Source organism: Epinephelus lanceolatus, chromosome 11 (assembly GCF_041903045.1).
Source record: "Epinephelus lanceolatus isolate andai-2023 chromosome 11, ASM4190304v1, whole genome shotgun sequence".
Classification (NCBI taxonomy): Eukaryota; Metazoa; Chordata; class Actinopteri; order Perciformes; family Serranidae; genus Epinephelus; species Epinephelus lanceolatus.
In genome coordinates, this window is record NC_135744.1 from 9,497,197 (window position 1) to 9,524,698 (window position 27,502).

A 27,502-nucleotide genomic window follows, 5' to 3' on the forward strand; every position below is an offset into this window, starting at 1 on the left:
TTTAATTTTTTCTTTCTTTTTTCCACCTAATTGGCTTGTTACAGAACCAGTTTTTAGGTGATGGCAGTAACAGGATATTACTGGCATCACTGAAACCATTTGGGGTTTCTGCCCCCAAGGAACTGAAATGCCCTGTGTCAGTGCCTGATGCTGCAATGTCAAATGACTGCAGCACCAGGGCTGAGTATTGGTACTTGATACTAGGGTACATGTATTTGTGTTGAACCATTCGGTACGTGACTTTCGGTTCGGCACGACCCTGTACCGAATTATTGGGCGCAGGATATTATTTTATTTTATTTTGTTTTATTTTAATTCCGTTTTTGCGAGCCGAACCATTTAAAATATCTAGTTCCCCGACGGACATAATTGAGTGACGGACCGAGTCCGACCGTAAATCTCCGCTTTCACTTTGTGCAGCGCATTCTCGCATTTTGACAACATGGCAAGTGAGCCTGACGAACCTGAAGACCCACCCGCAAACCTTAAGTCCTCCGTTTGGGAACACTTTGGTTTCAGGGTAAAATACGAAGATGGAAATAAACAAGTTGACAAGACAAAAGCAGTGTGCCAACACTGCAGAACAGCGGTCGGGTATGTACTTGGAAACACGTCTAACATGCTAACGCATCTAAAGCAACACCACCCGAGTTTGAAAGTTAACCGGCACGACTAGAAAAAGCAATCTGGTGCAAACTACGATATTGTTGTCATTTAAAAAGAAAGAGTGTTTCCCTGACCATCGCGCTAAAGAAATAATCAACGCTGTTGGAGCTGAGTAAAATTGTTTAAGCTGCACTTTAGATATAAGCATGTTTTGTTTACTGCACTTTAACAAAGTGGGAAAGCTAAGTAAGTTCCTAGTAAAACTGAATCTGAGCAGGCTTTAAAGCTGACCAGCTGCACTATACTTTTTATTTTAATTGAGTAAAACTGTTAAAGCAGAAATGTATATTTATATTTTTCATTCAAAAAATGTGTTAAAAGCAGGAGCAGGATTTTATTTTTCACTTTTATATTTCTATTTTCATTCAAACAATATGAAAAAGCAGGATTTTATATATATATTTGTTTCATTCAAAAATTGTGTAAAAAGAGTTAACTGCTGTGGTGGTATGTTTTAATAGGTTACCAATAAGTAAAAGATATTTAATAGTTGTCTATTTTTTTCATTACTGTACTGGAAAAAAAAAACGAACCGTGACTTGTGTACCGAGGTACGTACCGAACCGTGACTTTTGTGTACCGTTACACCCCTACTTGATACCTTTTAAGGTGTCAACTGAAATAAACCAGTACCAAGTAGTATTGAAATTTCTCCAGTCAAACTATGCCTGCATTAAATTCTTTATTGCATCAAAGGTCTGATCCTGTACCATCCCTACTTGCTGTCAGATCAGGAAATTTTCTGCATGCTACTGTCTCTGGAGCCGTGTTCCTACGGCCACCAGTCAGTTTTACATCTGCCCAGTTAGCACGAGCTAACACAGCAGATGTAAAACTGACTGGTGTTCCTACGGCCACCAGTCAGTTTTACATCTGCCCAGTTAGCACGAGCTAACACAGCAGCAGTGGCTGTCATTAAACCCATTAATACCTGTTAAGTAATGTTAGCCATGTGATGCTAACAGCTAGCCCTGTCACTATGTCTGCGATCGAGCGAACTGTTGGCACCTGTCCTCGGTACAGAGCTCACACTTAAGCTACAGCACAGTCTGTGGTGTGGTGAAGTCGAGTTAGGTGCATTTGACAGAGTTGGCAGTTCAGTGTGCCAAGACACCACCAAAACATTTGAAAGGATGGCTATACTACACGCCACACCATTTACATTATGGGTATCGAAAAAGTACTCTGTTGATATTGTTATCACTTTAAGGGAACTGATATTGGTACTGGTATCTTAATTTTTTTTCAAATGATTACCAGCCCTATGCAGCACATATCACTAAGGGAATACATACAAGAGTAATCTTCTCTCAGTACAAAGAGAGTTGAATTAGGATGCAGTAATGTCTTTACATTGCAGAGTAATTCTGAAATTTGAAAATAAGCATGCTTTAAGGCGGATAGTTAAATGTGAAGATTGTTACCACTCTCATATCTGTTCTTTAGATATACAATGCCTGTAATCACGAAGGTTTGGCTCTTAACAGGGTCAAAACGATCATGAATTACTTACACCAGCAGTTTACAGTCATTATTATTTACCAGTTGAAGACAGTTGGTTTCCTGGTTGGTCCATGAAATAGTGCTTCCATCATATGTCAATTTTTAGCCACACTGGGGCCATTAGGGTTTGTGAGACATAATCAGTTCTTATGCCTAGGCCACACTGCCTGTGTAAACAGTGTGTGATGTCTACCTTGCTGAACTGGTGTGGCTCGTATGTGTACAGTGTTCACACAGACAGCATTGCTGCAACAGTGCTACTGCAGAGCTGCCCGCTGCTATGAGCACTGTATTTCCACAATTAAAAGTGCTGGTACTCCACTTATTTATGGAGCTGTACAAGCCACTGCATTGTCAACAACTGGTCCTGCAAATAATTTGCAATAAAAGGGATTCTATCCAGTTAAGAATAAATATGTATTTTTCATGTCTGTGACAGATATAGACATTAACACTGTAATGAAAGGTGATATGATGTACATATGATCATCAATATATGATATATGATTTTCACTGTCTAACTTTGCTAAAAAAACAAAAAACAAAAACGTACACACCACACACAAAAAATAAGCAAGACTTCTAATCTCTAGATGTTCCGCAGCTGAGCAGCAGCCATGTAACTCCTGAGCAGCGCTGCTCACATGGGCAGTGTGGCTGCTCTAAACCGTTAACATGGTCACCAAAAAAAGTTCTGTGATGCACATGCGCTGCTCATACAGGCAGAAGGGCTTGGGTATTAGATGCATTGCAGTTCTTTTCTGAAAGATTGTGTCCAGATACAAAAAAGCTTCATGCAAAAGATATACAGTGTCAGGTTATGGAGAAGCTGCATTCAATTTTTGGTTTAATATTAACTAGCCAATTACATACTACAATTGTATTAATTCTCAACCCTGTCCTTATCTCTGCAACAACATTTACAATGCAACTAGGACTCATCTCAGATCAGCCATTGGAGAATAGCACAGCAAATGCAAGAAATCTAAACCTGTTTTCCTCAACAATTCATGAGTAGACTGTGAAGCAAGCCTGTGTCTTTTAGTTTGTGCCATTTCTATTCCTCTCTGGATATTTATGGAGCTACTGACTCTTTGTGTTCTGTTGTTTGTTGGGTCTGAAATTTGCTAGATAAGATATATCTCTTTCTGTTCACAGTGAGGATTTTGTGCTAGTACCTGTACAGTATCTAACCGAGTTAGTGTATATTAGAAGTTTCACATGGTTTCAAACAGGGCTGCTTACTAACAATCTACTGTTAGCAGTCATGTTAGCCACATTTAACAACCAAGCAGTTTTACACTGCTGACTGTTAAATGTTGTCAGCACATAGCAGTAGTTCAAAGCAACAATTAAGTAGTATCAGGTCACTGCTCTCTTGTTCCTGTTGGCAGTGGTTGTTTTGGATTATCTATAAAGATAATATGCAGGCCCTCTTGGCAAACACTCATGCATTGAATCAGGAGGTAGAATTAGAGAAATGAATCGGCCCAACAAGAAATAACAGTAATTTGGTTTGTGATGTTACTCTTGTTTGTGGCCAATACCAGTCTGACGTTTTTGCTTTTTAATAACTATAATGTCAACCAAGATTTTAATCAATCATCCATCTAGAATGTCTATTAAAATTCACCAGAATTAGTGTCAGATTAAGATGCAATAAAAGACAGTTCATGCAGTTTCTGACTGTCTCATGCTTCAGTTTGTATGTAAGTTGTTTATGAGGTTAAGGGATTTGTTTGTATGTTTTTAGTTTGTAAAGAGCTTTGGGGTTGCATTTTTGATGTATGAAAGGCGCTATATAAATAAAGTTTGATTGATTGATTGATTTAATTTGAACCCTGTGGATTGAGTTGATTTGGTCAGTTCTCTCCGGATGTAAATCTTGTCGTAAAAACTGAGCTTTCGAGATGTACTCTGTCTGTTTTAGCCTAGTTTAACCACATATATGATATGATAAAATTAAGTTATATTTAAGTTGCAAGTGGTCATTAGCAAGGTAACAGGTAGACCTGACACAATTCTTTAAGCAGAGTGCTCTTTGAGGTATTTGAGATCTTTCTTTTCTTTTCTTTTTTTTTTTACAGTGACTATAATACTCAAAGCGTCTGAGCTAGTGACAACTCTTTCCTCAAACCTTTGTGATCACTGCTACTCTAATGTGCTCCAATCCTGCTCCTATGGGCTGCCAAATTCAAAAGGAATTCAGCAAAAATGCTTCATCCTTTTCACCATAGCCTTGTGGTCAGCTCTTTCAGCAGATGAACTGTGTGACATGCAGCCAGCAGTGTTGTTTTGGTACAGCAGGGTTCCAGGCTGTTCTGCCCAGAGGTGGTGTCTTTATCATCTCAGGTACTGAAGGCTGGTTGGGCAGTGTTAGTGCCTACAGCTAAAAGAAACCAGAAGGATGAGAAGTTTACTCAGAAAATGTACCTGGGGTGTTTGCATTGTTTATTTCAGGCAAGGACAACAAAAGCTAGCATGCTCACATATAAGTCACAAAACTTCTTTATTGACAAGACTGGCTATTAACTACCAGTGCATCTGCAGTAGTGGGAAAGTTACTGGACATTACACCATAATTGTGATTATAACTCCTACTATTATGGCATGGAGATAAGAAAGTAAGTAAATATTGTGCAGTTAATGTAAGACAGAAAGACAACACTTCACCTACATGTAGCATACTAGGGTCCTTGTTAAACCCCCTGGTTAGGGCTGCACAATATATCCTTTTGTAGTTGTCTTAGAAATGACAACTTGCGCAATAAACACATCGCAAAAGACTGCAATATTGCAATTTAAATATAGTAACAACATATTAAATTATATTCTTTCTTCAGGCACTATTTTGTCTGATACACGCCATGCTGTTAACTCTCTGGCCAATCATACACAGCCCTCACTGATAGGGTTCAATAAGGTTTGCCTGATGGCCTGGGCCCAGTAAATAGTTGTGTTGGGCCAGTAGATGCAATCAGACAGTTGCCTGATCAAGCTATTGCTTAAAAACGTGAGCAGGCAAATGAAGTTATTATGTGTCTGTGTCTGTGTCTGTGTCTGTCTTTGTGCATTGCCCTATACTCATGCGAATAGCTGAGTGCATACTGAGTGTGTGGTCGGGTGAGAGAGAGTGACGTGGATGCCCTTAGAGCAAATGGTTTTGGCTATACAGCAACAGAAGCAGAATAAATTAACGTCAAATTAACATAACATAAAGTTGTCAAGTGGTAGTAAATGTACAGTGTAGGTTTCAGTTTGTCCATGAATAAACACTGCAGTTCCTCAAGACCAGAGTAATGTAGAAAAAAAATGATGAAAAAGAATTTCATCATCAGTCAGTTGGGTCTATGTTATAATGGACGATGTGTTGTGACAATGTCTCCTGAGGTGGTGGGCAGTAAACCAGCCAATACTGCGCCCAGTGTATCTTATGTGTTGTCCCCAGTGCAAGTTTCTGTTGTGAAGAAAGAAGGGATTAATTTGACACTGTCTCTGACTAACGGCATAAAATATTCCAAAAACTAGTTTTGACTGATAAACAAATCAATTTTTGCCTCCGGGCCATTGATGTTTAATGAGACCTGGATGCAGCGTAGGAGGCGGGGCCCCATTCATTCCAATGAATGTTGCTCTGTGGCGCATGAAACCAAAAACGTTCAACTGCTGCGTATAAAATAATCTAGATGATCAGCGCTGCTTCCGCATCATTGAACCCATACAGCTAGAGACTTCCACCAGCCAAGCCAGCTGCTTCCAGTTTAGCGCTCTGCTAATTTAAATAAGGATAAAATCATTTAATCTTCCAGCTCTCCAAATGGTTTTGGACCGAATGGATCAAATCCTGATAGTGAAATTAGCCATTGTGGGAGTTGTGATGTCTTCTTCAGGGCGTGGCAGAAAAAATCGCCCTGAAGAAGACCTGGTGGTCCAAACCGGTCAGCGTTTTTGGCATTTGGTCGTATGTATTTTAACTCTGACATGCCGGATTAAAATAAAGGCTTTTTAATATTATTCCTTGGCTCGGTGCGTAGTGTGCCTGAAGAAAGCCCGAGTGGCTTACTCCTCTTTTGAACCTTGCTTAGCCTGTTGTCCCTGTGACCTGGCCTCGGATAACGGAATGAAGATGGATGGATGGATGGATGCATGTATGGATTGATGATCAACTGCAGCCCTAATAATATGGTTATCATTATATTCAACAATGTTACTGCATATCACATATTTTCCTCATATCATTCAGCCCTACTCCATCTGACCGTAAAGCCTAGGATCACTCCTGCCACTATGTGGTTGTGTGTTTTATTGAGTCATCTAATACATGGGCTGTGTGGAAGTAACTGTGTCACGGTGTCTTTGCCAGAGAGCTCCATTTCAATGGATTTGTAACAGGTGGACTGTTAGTTATCCTCCAGTGTGTGCAGTTGTTTGCTTGTGAATTTAATTTATCACTGAAAATTGGTCTGCAACAAAAAATTACATCAAATATTATCTGGTTAATGGCATTACACTATTAACTTTTTGGCATTTTATGTAATTGAAATGTCACGTGTCATTAAATTAGTGTTTCATATTTAATGAAATATTCCTCTCATAGTGAATTAATAAAGGCAGTCCTATCTAACAAGTTAGACTGCAGCAAATTAGTGGTCATTTTATCTCAAAGTTCAGGCACACTACTTGATAAATTGGCCAGAGGCATAGGCCAAACATCCGACCTAATCTTGCATAGCCTTGCCTCAGGCTAGTTAAAATTCAATTTAACATCTCTGTTTATTGGGACTTTAAATATGGATGGTTTAAAGGCAAGTCCAATTTCTTTGAGACCTTTGTAGGAGTTTATTGTGGTCTTGATTTAATTAGAATTTGCACTTTGCCCGAGCTCAAGACTCTTCTTATTTTGCATTTCTTCAGGGCTGGGATGTGCCCAAGATCAAAGAGTGTATGTCCTTTTGGCCTGCCTTTTCAAAGTTTTTGAAAATACTGCAGCTGAAATATAACCCTGATGCATTTGCTTCCTTTTGACATTACTAGGAAAACACTCTCAGAGGAATCTCTCCTTTTGTTTTCATAGGCCAGATGTGAGCTGTTTTTTTTTCACTGTGTTACTAGACTGTGCAAAACTCATGCTTTTGTGTGTCATGTGTAAGGAGGCATTGTTCCACATTAATATTTTTCTTACGTGACTATTTCTCATTGTCTTGACTCTTAATAATTTACTGCTAATACCAGTGTTTTGTTACAACTCTAAAGCAGAGAAATGACTGGCCTTTCTATATTACGACAGGTGTCTAAAGCCAATTTGTTGCCCGTCACATATTTTATTGAAAGGATGCCCATGGGAACCTCTTATCTGATGGACGCTTTCCAACAGCTTTGTGCCGACTAAAAGGCTTGGAAAAGTCAACCATTTACCTCAGCCCAGAGGTTTGGGATGGTTCTTTGTTTGTGAGAGCTCAAAGGCTTAGAAAGGCCAAATGCTTATCATAGACCAAAAGACCTTTAAGGCTTTAAGGCCACCTGCTCACAAAATATAATCTGTTTTGTGACTCTGCTGCTGGTGATTAATGCTGCTGTGAGCTGACAAGAAAGGCATCTACTCAATCTTTAACATCTGCGGGCATTATGTTACCTGCCCTGTGTACCTTTTTAAGCAATGATTTTAAGCTTTTTATTGAGCTCATATTTAAGAAGAAAATTCCAAACGGTCCCTTGTTATCATTGTGTCTCAATGTTTTTCTTCCTCAAAACATACTGTAGCTTCACTACAGGCTTGCTCCAATATGTTTTGTTTCATTTATTAAAGGTTTTATGTATAACATTCAGAGCATTAAAATAGCAAACCACTATTTGCAATGTTACGATATAGTGGAGGAATGGCACCCTGTGCAGAGAATGAGGTCATGCTACTTCTATGTGTCTTGTAATCTGAGCTTCTCTATGGTTTGTAGTGGTATGCTGGCCTGGCCATGCATGCATGTTAGTGCATGTGTGTTTCCAACTGGTAAGCTCATTGCCGCCGCTTTGCACTGCTCATGCAGGGGTTACTGCTGATACCAGGACGGAATAGTCGCAGTAGTGTGGCGGTGTAGCGGTGTAGCTCTGTCAGCACTGTTGCCTTTGTTTTGCGTTGTTTATGGAGTTAGTACCATTTGCTGCTAGCAGCCGGCTCAGCCACCTCCATGTTGACAACAGTATCCAAAGAACTCTTGAATTTCACATAGATCCTATTAAAATTTAATGTTTTCTTGAAATTTTCATGTTGCAATTAGTGTTATATATCTAGACATCATTCTAGCACAGGAATAGAAGAAGTCTAGATATATAACACTAATTACATGTTGCAACTAGTATTATATATCTAGACTTCTTCTATTCCTGTGCTAGAATGAAGCTAATTACATGTTGCAATTAGTATTATATATCTAGACTTCTTCTATTCCTGTGCTAGAATGAAGCGCAGGCGTTTATGAATGATCTGACATGAGCTTATTACATCTCCATAAAGAGCCATTGCATATCTGCATCCCCTCCTTGATTTCAAGGTTGCTTGCTGGCATGTGTGGTATTTTTCCTTGATCAAAGAGATATCCAGACTGCCCTCCAACCTGGTTGTCATGGGAACAGGTGTCACATGACCTGAAGTGAGACAAACTTTGGATGAGAGAGGATTGGCTCTCTGGAGGGCGTCAGTCCTCTCAATTCATCTGACATGGTTGCCTAGGAAACAAGGCTGTGAGACAGGAAGCTGAGACGAGATGTAAGCTCTTGTTTGTTTGGATAACAGCAAAGAAGCTGCCTGGACTCTAGGCATCCAGGGAATATGCTATTAGCTCGAAGATTTTAAGCATACAGTGAAACACCTATTTGTCTGTCCATTTATCTATCTGTCTATCTACCTATCTGTCAGGCTGTCTGTTGGCCTATTAGTCTGTCTGTCTGTTAGTCTATGGGTCCGTTCATCAGGAGAGAGAGCAAAAGCAAATCCTAGGATCATGGCAGTGAACTGGAACTAGTTGGTGTTTCCCTTGAGATCAAAGACCATTATTATTTAACATCAAACAACAAGGTTAATGGGCCAATAAGAGAGGATGTTTGATGCTCCCAGCAGCCCTACATGACTGATGCTCACATTTGATTTGGATGGCACCAAGAATGAGTCTGACAGTCTCTCAGTAACAGTGACAGCCCATATACTGATGGAGGCGGTAATCAGCTTGCCTTGGGATGTTTTACAGGTCCCACTGGCTGCCAGTCATCTTGAAATCCAGTCACTGTTGTGTCCCATGTGTTATTTATTTCATGCTGGGGTGACGTTAGTGCTTGTGGGTGAGATTATATGAGTAATCACTCAGATTGGTTTTGCATGGTAGGAGTACTCAAAATAATGTTGTTGTTTTTTTTTTTTTTTGGCTGTGCTCTCTTCAGATGAGTCTCTTTAGATGAAATGTATTTTATGTCAGCTCTGCATGCTAATAAGAAACCCCCTTCTTCAGCTTGACACAATCACTGAACTTAGTGTTCAGAAAAAAAGTTCCTTTCTGCTATACAGCTCGCAGATACTGTTTATGGTTCACTAGGCCACTTTCCTGCCAACTATACATTGTACCATTTATTTTATTGGAGGATCAGGACAACCATAAACAGAAGATCACTTGCTTTCCTCACCTTATTCTTTCCCCTCCTTTAATCAAGAAGCCCGAAGCCTGCTCCATAGTGAGCCATCAAAAGAATGATCCAATATCGTATGATACCAATGTACTGCTGTGTGCAAGCGCAAGTTCAATAATCAGTGACCCAGTTATTTTAATTGCTTACCCACAAACACAAAAAAGAAAAAAAGATAAATAGCACAGTGTTGTTCCTGCACCAGCATATTATGGCATAAATAAGGAGGGTCTCCCCATTAACTAGCATGTGATCAAGGCATTCTCTCACACAAAATCATGAAAGAGAATATATAAACAGCCTAATATCCAGAACTACGTTCTGTAAAAACAAAAGGGCAGAATCCAAGGAATAATTCAAACACTTCCTGACCTAATAACAGAAGAAAGAAAGCTATCCAGGATTTTCAGGTACTCGGTAATAAATATGAACTTAATTTGCTACTTCTTTGTGAACAGCATTTTTCATGACAGTTTTATAATCATTTTGTATATTGAAATTCATTCACTGCACAACATTTAAAGTGGCAGTGAATTATGGCTGAAGAGGCTGATTTGGGAGCACTGTTGTTCAACTGTCAGTATTACTAAATTGTGGCGCTCCTGCTCCAGCAGCTCCATGTGCTGTTTCACTCTAGTTTGTAGCCTGTCTGAGTTTCAAACAAGGGAACAAGGTGGTGCCATAAACAGGTTGGCACAGAAATTTTTTGATGCAGCAAAACCACTGAGCAGTAGTGCCTACCACCAGCTAATCATGTGCTAGTGTTGCTTCCTGCTCCACAGCTAGCAATCAGCTCACTCAATTTAGCTGGACAGACGCATTGCAATATGGCTTTAGTAGCTCTACCCCACTTCTTCAATCAGTCAGTAGGCAATTTAAGATTTGACCTGGGGCCTCCTTCACAGCACTGCACTTTTGCTTTCAGTCATTTTTGCTGGGCACCAGGCTTTGAGATGATTGCTGTATTATCTGAGAGCAATGAATAAGACAATGGGTCATTGTTTTTTCATTGAAAAGGTCTGCAAAACAACATTCCCCTTTTCTTATAGTTATTTTATAATAGAATGTTAAGTTATCATGTTTAAATGTTGATTTAATCCTGTAGAGAATATAGCCTGAGAACAAAAGAGAACTAGGTTGTAGCACAGCTGATAAGTAATTCTCTTTTTGTAAGAAAGTCCTACTTCTGTTTTGTTTTTCGGAGTCTAACCAGGCAGTGCAAGCAACAGTATGCCAAATGCTGTCATTCAGTATTTCATGCATTCATGTATATTTTTGGCAGAGTTGGGATTTGTGTTCCTTTTCTGCACTGAAGATTGGAAATTAATATTTTTAGATATAATAATGACAAACAGCTGGTTAGCAATCATAGAGAAATTCAAGTTAACAATTTGATGTGATTTCAAATGATAAAATATACTGTAACAGGAATGAGACATGTCTATTATCACATGATCCCAGACAACACCTGTGCTGAAAATATACAGATTCAACACAAAAGCATTTACTTGTAGTTAGATACTCAACTTTTCCAACATGTCAGAATGGAAGCTCAAATGGTCATTTGTTGATCGTGTGATCAAACTCATTAATAATGATGTTGGAATTTAGCCTAACCAGTCTCCTCTGTATAGCTTTGCAGGTTTTGCACATCTGTATGTTGTTGGTATTGTATCTTATAGGACATAATGATATCATTATTCATTTCCTAGTAATATACTTTTATTCATGCTGCCAATTTCAGTTATTCATCAGAATGCCATAAAATCAATCTGAGAATATGATTGCAACAACAACCAGTATCGTCTAACCAGAACTTCAGTCTAGTCATAGTCTGGTCCTGCTGTAATTAGTTATGACAAATATCAGAAGTGAGGCAACAACTAGAAAGAATATTGAATGCACTGAGGTAAAGAAAAAAAAAAAAGATAATAATCATGGCATTGATTAGTTTTTAAGGTGACAATTAGTTGGGTATATTCATAGGTTTTGTTGTATTGATTTTGGCATTTGTGGTGGTATTACAGTGGTCTGATGATAATTTGAATAACAGACATGTTGTCTATGGAGGATGAATCAGTCTGACTGTGGTGATCCCCTCACTTTCCCTCTAATGCCATCACCAAGTTCACTTTTGTTGCTTTGAATGAAATGTCTCTACAGCCATTATTGAATGGATTGCCATGAGATTTGGTACACATTCATTTATTTGTTTCAGTATATTGTAATAACTTTGGAGAACCCCCCGACCATTCATCTAACTTCTAGTATCCAGCATCTAGTCCAATACTTAGGTGTATGACTTAGTACTTGCAAAACTATTGTACTGAGGTACTTCATGGTTAGTGCTAATTGGAAAATGTAAGCATGCTAACTTGCTAAACAAAAGGTTCTTTCACGTGTAACCTGTTTCAAATGAACTCTGAATCTGCTTGCCTGTTTAGTTTGGTTTGTTTGGGTTGCCCACCCAATCAAAACAACCGGACATTGGGCTGCCCAAAAAGGTGGGTCACTCTACTTTCAAGCAAATCTCGGAGTCCTTCGGCTATTGTCAGACAAAGATAAAGCCTCGGGGTGAGGGAAAAAATTTTTTGTACTGATCCAGACATCCAGGCTAAGACTTCCTCCTCCCTTTGCCCATCATTTCAGTGCATCTCTATGAACAGATATCTGCATATGAATGCATAGAAATAAATTTAAAAAAAAAAGGTAATATAAAGCTAACTCGTCATCAGACCCAATTGTTGAATACATATGCATACATGTGTACAAATCTGTTTATAGAGATTACTTTTAAGCAAACTCTGGTTGTTTGTGGTGTTGAAGTAAAGCAGTCCAACATGATTTTAGCACAAGTTTGATAGATAAGATTCTATTAAAATCCATCTGCCATTGTGAACTGCTGAAGAAGCAGACTTAGGCTATATATGTAATCTGTATAAGCAGTTTATATATATTTATTCAAGATAATTTGAAACTATAGTAACTTGTGTGAGATTTTTCCTGATTAATCAGAAAGTCAAATTAAAAAGAATTTAAACTGCAATGCAGTTTGGTATTTCTTCATTAAAGTGATGTAGCTATCCCAAAGTAATCCCCCTAATAATAGTAGTTTGTCAGAAAACACCTGTTTTGCCCTTTTTAGCATTATTGATACAGTAACATGAATCATGTGAGTCATGTTACAGTCTGATAATATTAATAATGCTCAAATCATTGATCACTTTTACCCACAAAGATGCATATACACATAAAAACCAGTGCAGTGCTGGTGTTACCTGCATTAGTCACAGGGGTTTTATTTCTTCCCTGTGTGGGTCCATGTAGCTGATGATACAGCACGACTGCCTCAGAAACTGTCCTAAAAATAACTTACCTGTTGGTTTGTATAACGTCACTTACTGCTCTTGGTTTGTTTATAAAAAGCCAATGTGAACACAAGCCGCACCACAAAAGATAGTGAGCATGGTAAACCTGCTTAACATCAGCACTTTAGAATTGTCATTGTGAGCATGTTAGCATGCTGACAATAGAAATTAACTCAAAGCACAGCCTCGTAGAGCTGCTGCCATGGTTGTAAACTCTTGTGTCCTGCAGCAGTTTGACAGCCTATAATATCTAATAGTTAATATGCAAAGAAGAACTAGACAAAATCTGATGAGAGAATACAGACTAATGATGATCCCACATGCCTTTAGCAGTCAAAAAGTGCGTGGATGCCAACCTCTTGAAGACAAACAACTGATTGGTAAACTGGACCTATCTGCCCACACAGTGTTGGTTGGAGAAATGAGATGGCAAGGCATAACATGTCCTTGTGTAAGAGCACATGCCAAGCGTCCAAAATGTGTCTTTTTCATTTTGTTTTGTGAATAATGTATATTGATTAAGTTAATTGATTTTTGGACACTAAGGGTTCATGAGCCAAAGCCAGCAGGGGATTTAAAGGTGTCTCATTTCTGCTGAGGTTAACTTAAAATATTTAACACTTCGAGTTAATATTGCATCCTGTTAAGTACTGGAATTATACTTCTATGTCACTGTATCCTGTTTATGGATCTTAAACAAATTATGTTAAATAGAAAGAAGATAAAGAAAACATAAAGTCAATGTGTATTAAAATCTGCATCGCTGCAATTTTTAATGGAAATGCTTTTCTAATAGGAAATAAAGACAGCTATGGAAACTGAAAATTAAAATGATCATTTATTGCAGACTGCAAAGTTGCTGCATATTTATGACCAAATGGGACAGCAGTCAGCAATTGTGCTTGTGTAAGCCAACTGTAATTGGTGAGCAGACTAAAAAATTAAGTGAAAGGTACTTAAAGACAAATTAAATGATTTTGGAGGTGATGAGAAGTAACTCTCTTATTGTGAGTTCTCATTTGTTTGTATTTCACCAGTCACATCACTCTGGTTTTTCTGTGCATATGTTTCAATGGAAGAGCTAAAATTGCGGACATAACAGAAATCTGCTGTTCCAAACTTTATCAGACATAATTGACATTTGCAACCTTTATCATGCCTCCCCCAGGCCTCGTGTGAATGAGTCGGCATCTGGATTGTGGCCTGTGACATTTAGACAACAGTTAGAGCAATTTCAGTGGCCATTTAAGCACTACTAGTTGCTATAAATCCTTGTTTTTATTTGAACAGATTTCCAAGAATAATGTCAGTGTGTAGAATTAAAAGCAACAAATTCAGAATGCCAGAGAATCTGTGAATAATTCACATTCAAAAACCAATAATCGCTTTGCCAGATAAATCACAAATTATAACCATTTAAATCTTATGTTGTAAATCCCATTGCTTTTTAAAGCGCTGATCATGTGATCATGATTGTTGATTATCAAGGGTGGCCTGTTGGGACAATTTGGCAAACAGCTGCTTGTTGGTGCAAGGATCTGACGAGCAGTTGCACTGCCAGCTGCACAGACTGTTTACAGTAATACCTGTCTTTATTGAAACTAAATTCAGAAAATGAATATAATCAAACATTATGTAACCTGCATGCTAGTTGAGCTTGCAAATTTTTTTAGAAAAAAATCCAACATTTTGGATGCTGTTATCCATTTCTTAGGGAGGGATATTGATACAGTAGCTATACGTCAGTGTGCGCTGTCATGCGCTTGATGGGACTATATAACTTCACCAGTGCGTGTCATAGTAATAATAACATTATCAGGTTCATGGTAATTATAGCTGCAGGCTCTTCATTGATCTCCGGGCAAAAAGGGTGATCCCCTTTCAGCTGCAGAATAATAGCTACACCTTTAACCTGGAATTGAATCAATAAAGCTGTAGGATTCCCTCTTCACTGTGAATGAGCACCACGTGGGACACTCATTAGGCATACTGGTCATGACATTTTATCATTGTCTTCTGCCTCAGAAACTTGCTTCATTAGATAAAAAGCTACTGTGTTTGATTTGTGATGAGCTGATTGTTCTTAATATTTATTATGTTGAGAAAACCAAGAAAATCTGGGTGTGGATGAATAATTCATGTTTGTTTTTGAACCAGCCTTGTGAAACTGGCATTCACTAAATAATGTATGACTGTGTGTCTTTGATAATAGGGTTTGCATTAGAAGTAATATGCTTCCCTTCATTCCACAGGGCAGATTCTTGCCTGGGCTAGTTATTGTGCAAAAATTGATTTCCCTAAAACCCCGTGTGCCAGAAAACATTAGTCAGCATTGTCTGGGAGCCAATGCTGTACATAAGAAAAGGGCCCCACGTGTTGCCGTTGGAAGGTGAGGGATATTTTTTAATCTCACATATGCAGCCTTGGTAAATCTGATTATTCCCATAATGAAGAGAAATTGCTGAACAAAGAGATCAATAAGATTTAAAGTACACAACCATCTGCAATGATGAGAAATCTACATTCTGAAGTTGAAGCAGGACCTCTGTTGAATGGGGTTTATAGCATCCAAATGAGATTTCCTGGTACTAAGTGGCAAGAACATGAACCTTTAACAATTAGTATTTAAGATATCCCCTGCTCACTGAAGCTTGAAGGCAAAGTGTGATTCACATATAATTCACTAAAGCGTGTGTAATTTCAGTGAGTGCTGAAAGAATTGCTTTAATGAATGTTCAAACAAAGCAGGGAATTAATATGATATGCGTGCATCCAAACTTGTAGTCTCAATGCTAAATAAAAGTGTCCTCTGGTAGAGGGTATAATTGTGGCAATACACTGAGGTTAATATGCAAGCTCCTAATCAGCACTGGTGTATTAATGTGGAAATATCTTTAATTGCAGGTAAAAAGAAATACTTTCACTAAACCAAAGTTTTATATTGCGTCTCATGGGTGAACGTCTGTTTTTCCTTTTCTGACATTCAGCAAAAAATATTTTAAATACTTTAAAGTGAACAGAGACCCAGGGAAATGGTTGGATTTCAAGTTGACATTTGTAGGTTTCATGATATTTTTAGATGCTCTGATACAAACAACAACATGGCAAAGCATTGATCATTGTATTTGTCACAGACATAGAGGAGTGGGAGCGAAGAGACTGACAGAAACAGATTCCTGTCAAAACTTGGCTTCATAATATGTCACGCTCAAATTCACAATTACAAACGCATTGACATAAAACTGGTTCATTTTCCCCATTTATTATTTCAAAGCTGAGATTAATCACATGGAGGGAAATAATGACTAAACCTAATCACAGACTTCTGCTTCTTGCTCAGCAATAATTACAGTCAGACTGGCTGCCCAGCTATATGATTTATGACAGAACATGATGGATATTAATGGATTTTGTAATTGCTGCATATGTTTATGAAAATGGCTGTCTGGTTCCGACAATATGAAAAGATGTCAGGTAAAGTAAGACCTGTCCAAAGACTGACCAGCTAAGGACAGCACAGAGACTGTTGTTTTACTTCCATAAGATCAAGTTACACATATCCAGTAAACATGTTGTCACAATTCAAATATGGTGGACAAGTTGGTTTTATTGCAAACAGAGTTGCAAAAGAACACAACATTTGCATAAATTCCCCATTCTGACTCCATGAATTTGCACTTTCAATTGCATTTTCAGGCAGGAAAAAATATGTAAAACAAACAAACAAATGAAAAAATGGTTGGTAGTACATCTCTTTGGGTTGGCTGCCAAAATAAAGTCTATACTGGGAAAAACGGACTAAGTCACACGTTCTAATTTATGTCTATCCTGTTCTGCTCTTATTAGTGTTGTTCCCCAGAGCTTGAGGCATTATTCTGTAATGTCCTGCAGGCATATGAAAGCAACATAATGCTAGTCATCTCAGCATTAAGTAACTTAATAAAACCTGCCCATGTGCTGGGATCAACCATAGACTGTATACAAGAAGTGGATATAGCCTTTCAGGGCTGAACAGTGAAGTTAATGTAGAAGTGCATTGAAGCTCGGGATGTCGGTGGCTTAGTGGTAGAGCACGCGCCCCATGTACAAGGCTGCTGCTGCAGCGGCCTGGGTTCGAATCCAGCCTGTGGCCCTTTACTGCATGTCATCCCCTCTCTCTCTCCCCCCCCCTTCACGCTTACCTGTCCTGTCCATTAAAGGCAAAATGGCCCAAAAAATATCTTAAAAAAAAAAAAGGAAGTGCATTGAACCTGTATTCTTTCTGATGGCCAGCAGGGGGCGACTCCACTGGTTGCAAAAAGAAGCATAATTGTAAGGAAGTCTCTTGCCCTTTATAGACAGAGATTCCAGCATACTGCCGTCAAAAAGATCTGCCATTACACCAGCTTTGCTTTTTTACATGAAGCCAAACAAGTGTGTGATATTAGTTTTCATGCCAGCCCAGCGTTCCGGTAGTATAGAGGGGGTGACATGTAACACAGCAGCATGGACGTCTGATGTGTCTGTGCGCGTGATGTCCTGCCATGCAAGCTGTCCCTTTTACACTGATGTGAATTTGGCTGTGTGCATACCTCCAGTGCTGGGTTAGCGGTGTAGCAACATTGCCCCCTCCATGCCATGTCTGTACTTTTTATACAGAACAGTGAAGTGGAATAATGTTGCAACAGTCCCACCATGAACAGGTTGTGTAAAAGGGGCTGATGAAAAAATGACATTACTTATCACTTGACTTACTACCTGAGTAAACATTTTCCTAATGAGTTTATGGTCTCAATTGCTAGCTTTAAATCCTCTTTATGTCTTGGTGAGTAAAAACAGATGATAAAGCAGGGTATGCTTTAGGGTGTGGCTACCTTGTGATTGACAAGTGGCTACCACAGCGACCTGTAAATCGGGATAAAGACTTAGCAATGCATATGTTTGGCACTATGTACATGTAAATAACCGTGAACTTGTTTGTGGGTGTTGTTTGTGTTTTTGTCCTTTCATGTTTTCAGTTTATGAAAGTTAATTGGTACATTTTGGTTGCCTAAAAATTTCTTGTTCAGTGTTCAGTTGTACTACACTTGAAGGAATCAGATTTGTTTTAAGCCTGTTTTTCGGTAGCCGAAATTACACATTGCAAATTCACAGTTACTGTGAATTATGGATGCACCTTACTAATCAAGCTAGCTGTCCAGCACAAGCATTTGTTGATAACTTAGGGTTTAACGTTTTGTTAGTAGGGACTTTGCATGGTGTACCCTACAGCCAGGTGTAGTTATCTTGCCAGTACAGGTGGGCTTGTATCGTGTCCTCTGACTCTCTCTCTCTCTCCTCACCCTTTTGTCAATATATGGTCACTTCTGGCTTCAGAAAACCAAGATGGTGACAATCAAAGTTGAGGTTTCAAAACGAGAGTCCAATGGGTGATGTCACAAAGGCTACATCCACTCCTTTTATACAGTTTATGGAATGTGATGGTTTGTGATGGATGCAGCTCCAAAAGGGATCGTGAGCCACGTTTAGAAACAACAGCAACTCTTGGCTGGAAAGAAGGAAAATTAATAGCAGTAGAACTTATCAGCTGCTACAAAAATTAAAAGTATTTTAGCTTGCAGCTGTTTTTTTCCACATTTACTTTTCAAGCTAAAATTGTTTTTCCAGTTTGACACTCAACAGGTGGAGCAGCGATCCCTGAGGAGAACCTGAATGATGCCTTAAAACAATGTTGCCATGCCCCTAACCACTCAAATAGCAATATTAATCATGCTGTAGTCCAGTTATTGATGGGCTGTCCTGGCTTGTGGCACACATTTTGTAATCAAATTCAGTGCCCTTTTGTGAAATTTAGTAATGTTGGTCTACTTTCAAACCAGTTATGAACTCCCTGGCCTGCTATCTGCTGAGTGCAACACTTGAAACTACTGCAATTTACAGACATAACACTAACTGTGATAGTGAGAGAGAGTGATAGATGGTTAATGAGTCATAGAGGGTGAGTGTCTTTGAGTGAGTGGAGTTTTTTTTTTTTTAGTGTGTGATTTTGTGACAGGCAGAGGAGACAGAGACAGAGATAGTGAGAAGGGAGATAAGAGGCGAGATAAGAGGTAAAGGGTGGCAGGTTGAGGAGTAGTCAGGCTGTTCACACTGGCAAAATGGATCCCAGAATAATGTGAGAGGTGCTGGACTCAAAACTATCCTGTATCCCTACGTGTCAACAAGCAAGGAAAGATTTGAAATAAAGAAAAGGGTTTACATGTACAGGGGAAAGGACAAGGGTTTGTCAAATAGACAGTACTTTGAAAAGCAGTAATTCTCTGCCATGGATGTGCCCCCAATATTCTAATATATCCAATATAATACCAAAAGGAGACCTGTGCATGTGCACAATCAGAATAAGTCCTGTCAAAGTGGTCTGCAGACAAAAAGTTTCATTGCAGTCGTTTTGGCGGCTGTTTCTGGGAAGGCCTGCAGTGCAATAGCAGGCCATTATCTTTTCCCTTGTATGGGAGCTGACATTCACAAGTGGATGAGTTGGTATCTTCAAAGTAATGAGGTCAAATACTTCACATTCAATAACAGTTCACTAGTTTATTCTTAAAAAAAAAAAATGTAATATGTATTTTTTGGCAAATGTCAGAAGACGGTCCAATTATGACACACTAAAGAGAATAGTTATTTGATTTTAGCTTCTTTATTATGATAATTGTTGATACACTCAAAAGCCTCTACTCTGTTCGCTGATCAAAAGGTGATTGTGTTGCCTTAATATTTTCATCATAATTTTGAATGTAGTGTTTGAATGAGAACTGATATTAAAGAAAACAGAATATTATCTACTGCAGGTAAAAGAAACAAAGAGACATTTTGTCAACTGTCAATCAGTTTTATTCTGTGTAACAGAACCTCTCTAACACATGTAAAGGGACCTGGTTGGTAAAATGACTAGGAGAGAAAGGTGGCAACCAATACCTTAACAAGATGAGTGTTTCATCAAACGAACAGAGGCTAAAACACTAAACAGCTAACAACAGAACAGAAGAGATGAGAAATTATGCACTCGATTTCTTTTAAGAATGTGTTGCATCCTAAAAACCTGTTAACAGACCAGAGCCGAGACTTTCATAACAAGGCAGAGCAGAAAAGGTATTGTCCATTTCCACTATGTAACTATTGCTTTGCTGAATTTAAAGGTCAACTACGGCCGATGTAAGCTGCAGTCCATTGAACAGAGCCTGTGTTCCGCCTGACATTCCCAAGCTGAGCTCCATATGGAACAACTGAATGGCACAATTCAAAGGTCTGCTTTTAGTTTTGCCCCGTAATTTACCTCATGAAGTTAAGGATAAATGTGTATACCTTGTGTAATGATGCTTGTAGAAAGTCCTTTTTTATGAACAAATTTCACTCTGTCTTCTTATTTTTACAGTTAAACTCTGGGGAGTTTTATGATCCCCCTACAAATAAATTGATGGCTGACCAACATGCAGCTGTCTCAGGTGTCACACGTGATAGTTCCAGATGCAGTGACATTTTTAGGGATACACGATACATGTCGGGCTGATAACTTATGAGCACATAATAGGAAATTTACATTATTATTCATTGTTCCAATGATAACATTTTTGCCAATAAATAGAACTGATAATACAAAGCGAAACTGCTTTGACTTAACTGATGCAACATCTACACTGCCAATACAAGACAAGAAGAAGAGCAAAGGCATGGAATCTGCCTTCCCGGAAAATGGTGAGTTCAGCGTCTACCAATCTAACTGTCGTCTGGCTCGAAGTAACACAGCAGCAGCAACTAACAGCCAGCACAGAGCTGTTAAACGGTCCCCATGAACACCACTGACACCGAAACGGCTTGACTCTGTTGTTAAACCCGATAATAACTAGTAGGTAACATTGGCTGTGTAATAAACCTGTTAATAACCACAATGTAATGTTAGTTGTTTGATGCTAACAGTTAGCCCTGCTTGCAGCTCTACAATAAAATCAGACCTACCTTTTTTTATAAGTAGAAAACAAAATAAGAAAATTTGTTGAAATTGTGGCAGGTTGTCACAAATTAATCAATGTATGGAAAACACAAAGCCTTTATTTTAACAAGATCCCCGCCATTGACAAGATTTTCCATCATTTATGACAGAACGCTTCCCCGCCATTGACGAGATATTCCGTCAATCCGTATTTTCACTGGCATAAGATGGGGGGCGCTGTCACAGATCTTGAGGAACAGAACAACACTGCTGAGTCCAAAAAAACAAAAAAAAAAAACTAAGAAGAGGATCCTCTGGAAACTGGAAGAAAATGTTGTTTATAAAGATACAGCAGCTTGTAAACCATACAAAAATGCTGGCAGCGACGGAAAAGTTTATGGTTGCGCAAGCCACGGAGATGTTAGATTGACAGACTCTTACAGTTCCTGTTTTGATCAACATTCTGAATCCGATTTTGACAGAGACGCAAATGAGATTGGTTGGATGAAACAGGATCATCATGATGGTGACACTGACACAAAGACAAGACGACCACAGAGAAGAGGGAGACAACAGAACACTGAACATGACGATGCACTCCACTATACCTCAAACAGAATATTATTTTCCTTATTTTTTTATTTATACAATTCAAACTGACATAAGGAAATGAGGAAAAAAGCAAAAAATGTTCATGTGAAATTGATTTTTTTTTTTACTTGGAAATGACATTTTTTGAAAAAAATGCAACTTTTTGTCCGAAATTTTTTTTTTTTAATGAAAATGCACAAATTCAAGTGTTGATAAAAAGAATGGAATAAGATAGAATAAAATGTTTTTTTATGTTTAAAAACAGAAGGTCTAGTGTTTCGTTTCATGTTTATACTGTTTACATATTCATAAAAGCAAATTATTCTGCGGGTCTTGAAAGATTAGTGATTATGCTCAAAAATGCTGCCGGTGGCTGGCAACTGAGAAATAAAACTCTAGCGGGGAAAGTGTTAATATTGAGTGATGCACTCACTTCATTTACTTGTATATAATACGTCCACATGTCTGATTTGACAGATTATATCAAAGCATATAATTTGAAACCTTAGGCAAAACACCAAGGCATAGCTTTTTTGATGAAAAATAAAAACATTTGAAGAGTCAGAACTGTTTTTTGTTTTTGTTGTGCTAACAGTAGTGATGTCAGTTAGATTAGGTTAGGTCTGACCCATGGAATATTAAATTATCCCCTTTTTATCACTTCATCTTAGCCTTTCTTACCCTCAGGTGTGCATGCACTACAAGTTATAAGCTCGCTTTTAAAATACAACAATGTGAAATTTTGGTTATTGTATTGGTATCTGCCATGAAAACTAGTTAGTTATCGGCTATCAGTATCCACTGGAAAACATCCATATTGTGCATCTCTAGTTAAATTAAGTATTTAAAAAAAAAAAAAAGTACATTTTTGGTCATCTCGATCTAGTGAATGTATGATATGGTATCCGAAGCAGTGTAAAAATGGACAGTAGTATAGCTCTATGATCGTTTGTGTAAAGGCAAACGTGAATTTAAATTTAGATACTGCATTCTGTATAGGTAAGGTAACTTAAGGAGCTGGAAGCTTGTTTGGGTCTGCACAGAGGCCCCCAGTAGCAAATAAGCTGATGCTAACATGTTACAGGTGACTGAAATATAAAGTTGAATTTCATTGCTACTCAAGACGGCCATATACTGTATGCAACTTAAATAATTCACAGCAACAGGAGCTGTGCAAAGGCCCACATGGACTGAACTTGAATAGAAAAAGCCATCTGTTTATGTAAAAGTTGGGAGATAGTAGTTAATCCTGATTTTTTTTTTTTATTTATTTTTTTTTTTATAGATAACTAGTCTGCACAAAATATCGAAGATGTAGGATTGAACCATTAGACATCAGACATCCAGTTCACTACATCCATCTTGTCAATTTGCAGATCAGAGCTAATTTTAGGAAGGCACTGTGAGCATGAAACATACTAGACAAATACCCAACAACTTCCTGTTTGAGTTTTTATTAAATACTATAGGTCAATTTGATCTTCACTGAGCTGGACATGACATTAAAATGTACTATCTTTCAAGTAAGGCACTTTCAGACAGTTTATAAAGAACACGTAATGACACATACAAGATAGAGGAAAGCCCAGCTCTAAGCTGAAGCTAATTAAAATTAGAGGGTCAGATGTTTGCTGCTGCTATTTACTAAACGTAACCCTTTGGCAATTAAAGCTTCCTGCCAACATTAGAGATTTTGACGCCCCGTGAAGTGAAATTCAGACACAAGTTCATGACATTTGGCTCATAAATATGGGTGGGAGTTTTGGAATATGAAGGGTGAAGGCGTGCATCACATTGCTGACAGTGCTAGCCAACGGCAGGACTCTCTGTAGTTGAGTTGGTGACAACAAACACACAAAAATGATGAAATACTGTTTAAAATCAGGCCTCAACACTCTGCTCACTTAAACATATTGGGAATGTTGCCTGTTGATGTAGAAACTCAGCATCTAATCTGTGGTAGATAAGCACTCTGCTCTTTGAATGCATGTTGTCTCAGAAATGAGCTAATAACAGACGTTCAAAATTCAGGTCTAACTGACTCAAAATGCAGATGAAACATTCAACAGACATCACACACATGCACATGGCCTCATTTTGCTGCTTAAATTATGATGTGACATAGATGTGCTAGATGTGCATGGCATAAATTAACATTATGCATCTTGAAGACTCAGTTCATGAACAAAATGTATTAGATTCTGTTAGATCTCCTTCCAGTATTGCTTTGGATCTTCCTGACTGGCAACAGCAGGACCTTGTTCATCAGCTCTCTTGCAACTCTCTCTCTGGACCTCTTCTTTGAGGTCATCTGACTCCCTGACCTGCAGTGTTGCCCTAGCTGCGTTTCTGCCCTGTCAGCTGTTGCTGCCATGGAGTTTGACTGAACATGACTATCATAATAAACTGTGACTGTGAAGAGTTTCCTCGGCACTCTCCTCAACCCTCTCTTCAATAATGTTCTGGATGTTTTCTACCTCTTCCAGCATTTGAATCAACTTGCAGCCATCATCATAGCTATGAGATCCAGATTGCTCTACTTCTACAACATTCTACATCCCAACTGGTTGCCCTTCATCCATCCAGTTACAGCTGGCTATTGTTCTTTTACCCAAACCAACCCCCTTTTTCACTAGCAGTTCACTATGGAGTTACGGCTGAATGATTATGGCCAAAGTCATCAGAATTATTTTGATCAATACTGAGATCATGATTATTTATTGTTTTTAGGGACAAAATATATTTATTGCACTTTCACATGGAAATAAGCAGAGCACTGATGTCACTTCCATGTTGTGCTAAATTCCTGCTAATGTAGTAATATTTGCATCAAAATAACACTCCGCTGCTGTATGATTTTTTACAGTGGTCATGGTGTTGTGATGTGCTGCATGGTTGCTCTCATGGATGTCTGAGTTGATGCTGGACAAGGACGGGAATTCAATGAGGTAACGTTAGCGATACTATTCTTATTGGCCTTCATGCAGTCATTGTCCTGCAGTTGAGATTTTTTCAGGTAATTTAACATATCAGTTGTGTTGCTTTGTGGCACAGACACAGTGCACTCTTTGCATATGATTTGTCCTATCTATCTATCTATCTATCTATCTATCTAGTATAAGACAAATACACCTAGCTCGTAGGGACGAAGTGATTTTTTTTTTTTTCCATTTTATTTTAAATTTTCCTCTCACATTGTAATTTCTACTGCTTACAATTAATAACCAAATGGGAGCAGAGCAGGTAGGTTGACTATATGGGGGCTGGAATGAGCTGCAATCAAGCCTCTCTGTCCCTCAGCCTTTGCTGGAAGCAGAAGTGGTGCTATTTCTTTACTTATGGTGTGTATCCTGTGCCACTGCACACTTCTGCAGTGTGTGATGTCCTGCTATGGTCTTGTTTTCCTGTCTAGTCTCCTGTTTACCTAGCGGGAGTTGGGGAAATCTTCTTTCCAAGTTTTCAGACAACCCTCTCACTGACTGATGCACTGTGAGGGGTGTGTCATCTGTCAGGGTTTAGGGGGAGGGATTCTGCATTCTCTCAGTTGTCTGCTCAGCTTTAGAGTTAAGTATGCGGTCACCTCTGCCGGGACCTTCTTTTCCTACCCCTTATGCTTCCCCCTTATGCTCTGTATTCAATATACACCGTAGCTTAAAAAAAAAGTCAGACTATAATCACTGCTCTGATAAATCAAGATGAGTTGAACAGAATAATTTAGCTTGTTTATCATAAGGTGTTTCAACTTATCTACTGGAGGTGTAAGCACAGGAACATTAGGTCAGCCTATAGATCCTGAAGATGAGGACCGAAGGTTTGCTAGCTAGGCAGTGAGAAATAAACAGCAGCAAAAAGGGGCTGGTTGGCAAAAAATATTTGGATCAATTTTAGATTAAACACAAAACTCAAAAGCTGATGGAGTAAAAAACATTGATAATGTAATCTGTGCATAAAACTGATTTACATAGAAAAAAAATCTCATTGGTTGGTTATTTGGTTATTTTTATAAGGTTTGCATAGAAAATGCTTTTGACAGATTAGTAACCTCAAACATTTGTGTGACTTGTAATTAAAGTGGCCTATGAGTTATTTATAATTAAATTGGAACATATGTATAATTTTTCATAATGGCTGTATTTTCAATACTTTATCAATTTTAATTGCCACGCCAAATATACAGGAAGTCAGGCAGGAATTTGAACAGACCACCATAGTCATAATTTTTTTTCTATTCCTTTTTTTTCTCTATTAGATGAGTTAATGTTGCTCTACTTCTCCATGTGGCCAGTGTGAATTCATGCACCATCAATTTATCAACTCACCATGTCAGCTGAGCATACTTCACCCATGCTGTAATGTACAGCAGTAACACATCACCGTCCCTTTGCCACTAAAGGTGGAGGAAGAAACAGAGATTTCTTTTAATAAGCATCATTTAAAATGTTACTGAACAAACCAAATGGAACACCCGTGGTTCCTTACTCTAAGCTATGAGGAGACTCTTCACATGTGTTGGTCTTAAAAAACTGACCTACTTCCAAAACTAGCAGACAGGACTGTTTTCTGAAGTCTAGATGGATTCTGGCAGAGTCCACCAACAAACAAAAATTCTTTGCAGATCTTCCAATGTTTGCTTCAAAATAACTTCAAGCATGTCGCATCAAGTCCACATTACCCAAGGCCAGTAACATCTCCAATCCATCTCCAGTCTCACACAAAGTCAGAGGAATCAATTTAGGTGGACAAAATATCTACCTATGAGTCTTAAAACCATCTATGAAGGAGGTCATAGGTGGACATGATTTAGAAAAGAACTATAAGCTAACAGTTATTGAACAGACCTTAAAACCTTAAAGAACAGCTCACTGTCATTCAAAGAGGAAGTACAAATACACTTCCAGGACAGACTGCAGCTATATAACTCCAGTCAACTGCAAAGGGAGTCAACCATAAACAATTCAACAGTCTAGTAAAAAAGACCATGTCTCTGTGCATGTTTTCTCCCCCAATCTCCTGTGGATGATCATGCTCTGTGCATGTGCACTCAGCGTGGAATCACCGGCCGCGCCCCCAAACACAGCAGTGACTGAGACATGCAGATGAGCAGATGATGCCTGGACTTCACCTAAACACACACACAAACTGGGGTGGACCTTTTGCATAGCACTTTTTATTCGGCTTATTTTACACACACACACACACTATTATTTTATATCAGCTTTGATCTGCATCTGGGTAAACAGTCTGAGCTGTAGAGCTGGACTCTGCATCACTCTTTTTCCACACTCATCTGAGTACAAAAAGTGTCCTTATCACACACTGTGAAGCGATTGCTGCCACACCCACTGATCCACAATATACACCCTTTCTCACCAGTGTTGGGCTGGTGTAAAAAAAAAAAAGAAAAAAATCAAACCGGTTTGATATTAAATTTAACACCGAACTGGATTGATATACTGATTTTTACCACTAGGTGTCGCACTTGATTCAGCAGCTGCTCCTGAGTTGAACATAATATCACAATGTCCCAAAAGCAAACAAGTGTTGGACTATGCCGTGTCACATAACACTGGAGCTCTCTGTCCACATGATATCCATTAAATATGCACTTATATTACATCATGAAAACATACCAGGTACTAATCAGCTGTGTGCTTGACTGGAAATGTGACCACGAAAAAATTGGGTGAGTATATGCTATCTTCCAGGGGTTGTACTTTTTAAAAGGAAACATACACTTTGT

At 38.6% G+C, this 27,502-nt stretch overlaps 1 long non-coding RNA gene across 2 annotated transcripts in view; it reads left to right on the forward strand.

Annotated features, from left to right (window-relative positions):
* LOC117247433 (uncharacterized) overlaps positions 1 to 20,837 on the forward strand; it is a 100,923-nt gene extending 80,086 nt beyond the window's left edge. For both annotated transcript variants that reach the window (XR_013492268.1, XR_004500824.2), the window contains exons 3-4: positions 20,381 to 20,487; positions 20,617 to 20,837. This is a non-coding gene — a long non-coding RNA (uncharacterized LOC117247433). The remainder of the gene's footprint in view (positions 1 to 20,380; positions 20,488 to 20,616) is intronic.
* Positions 20,838 to 27,502: the final 6,665 nt, after the last annotated feature.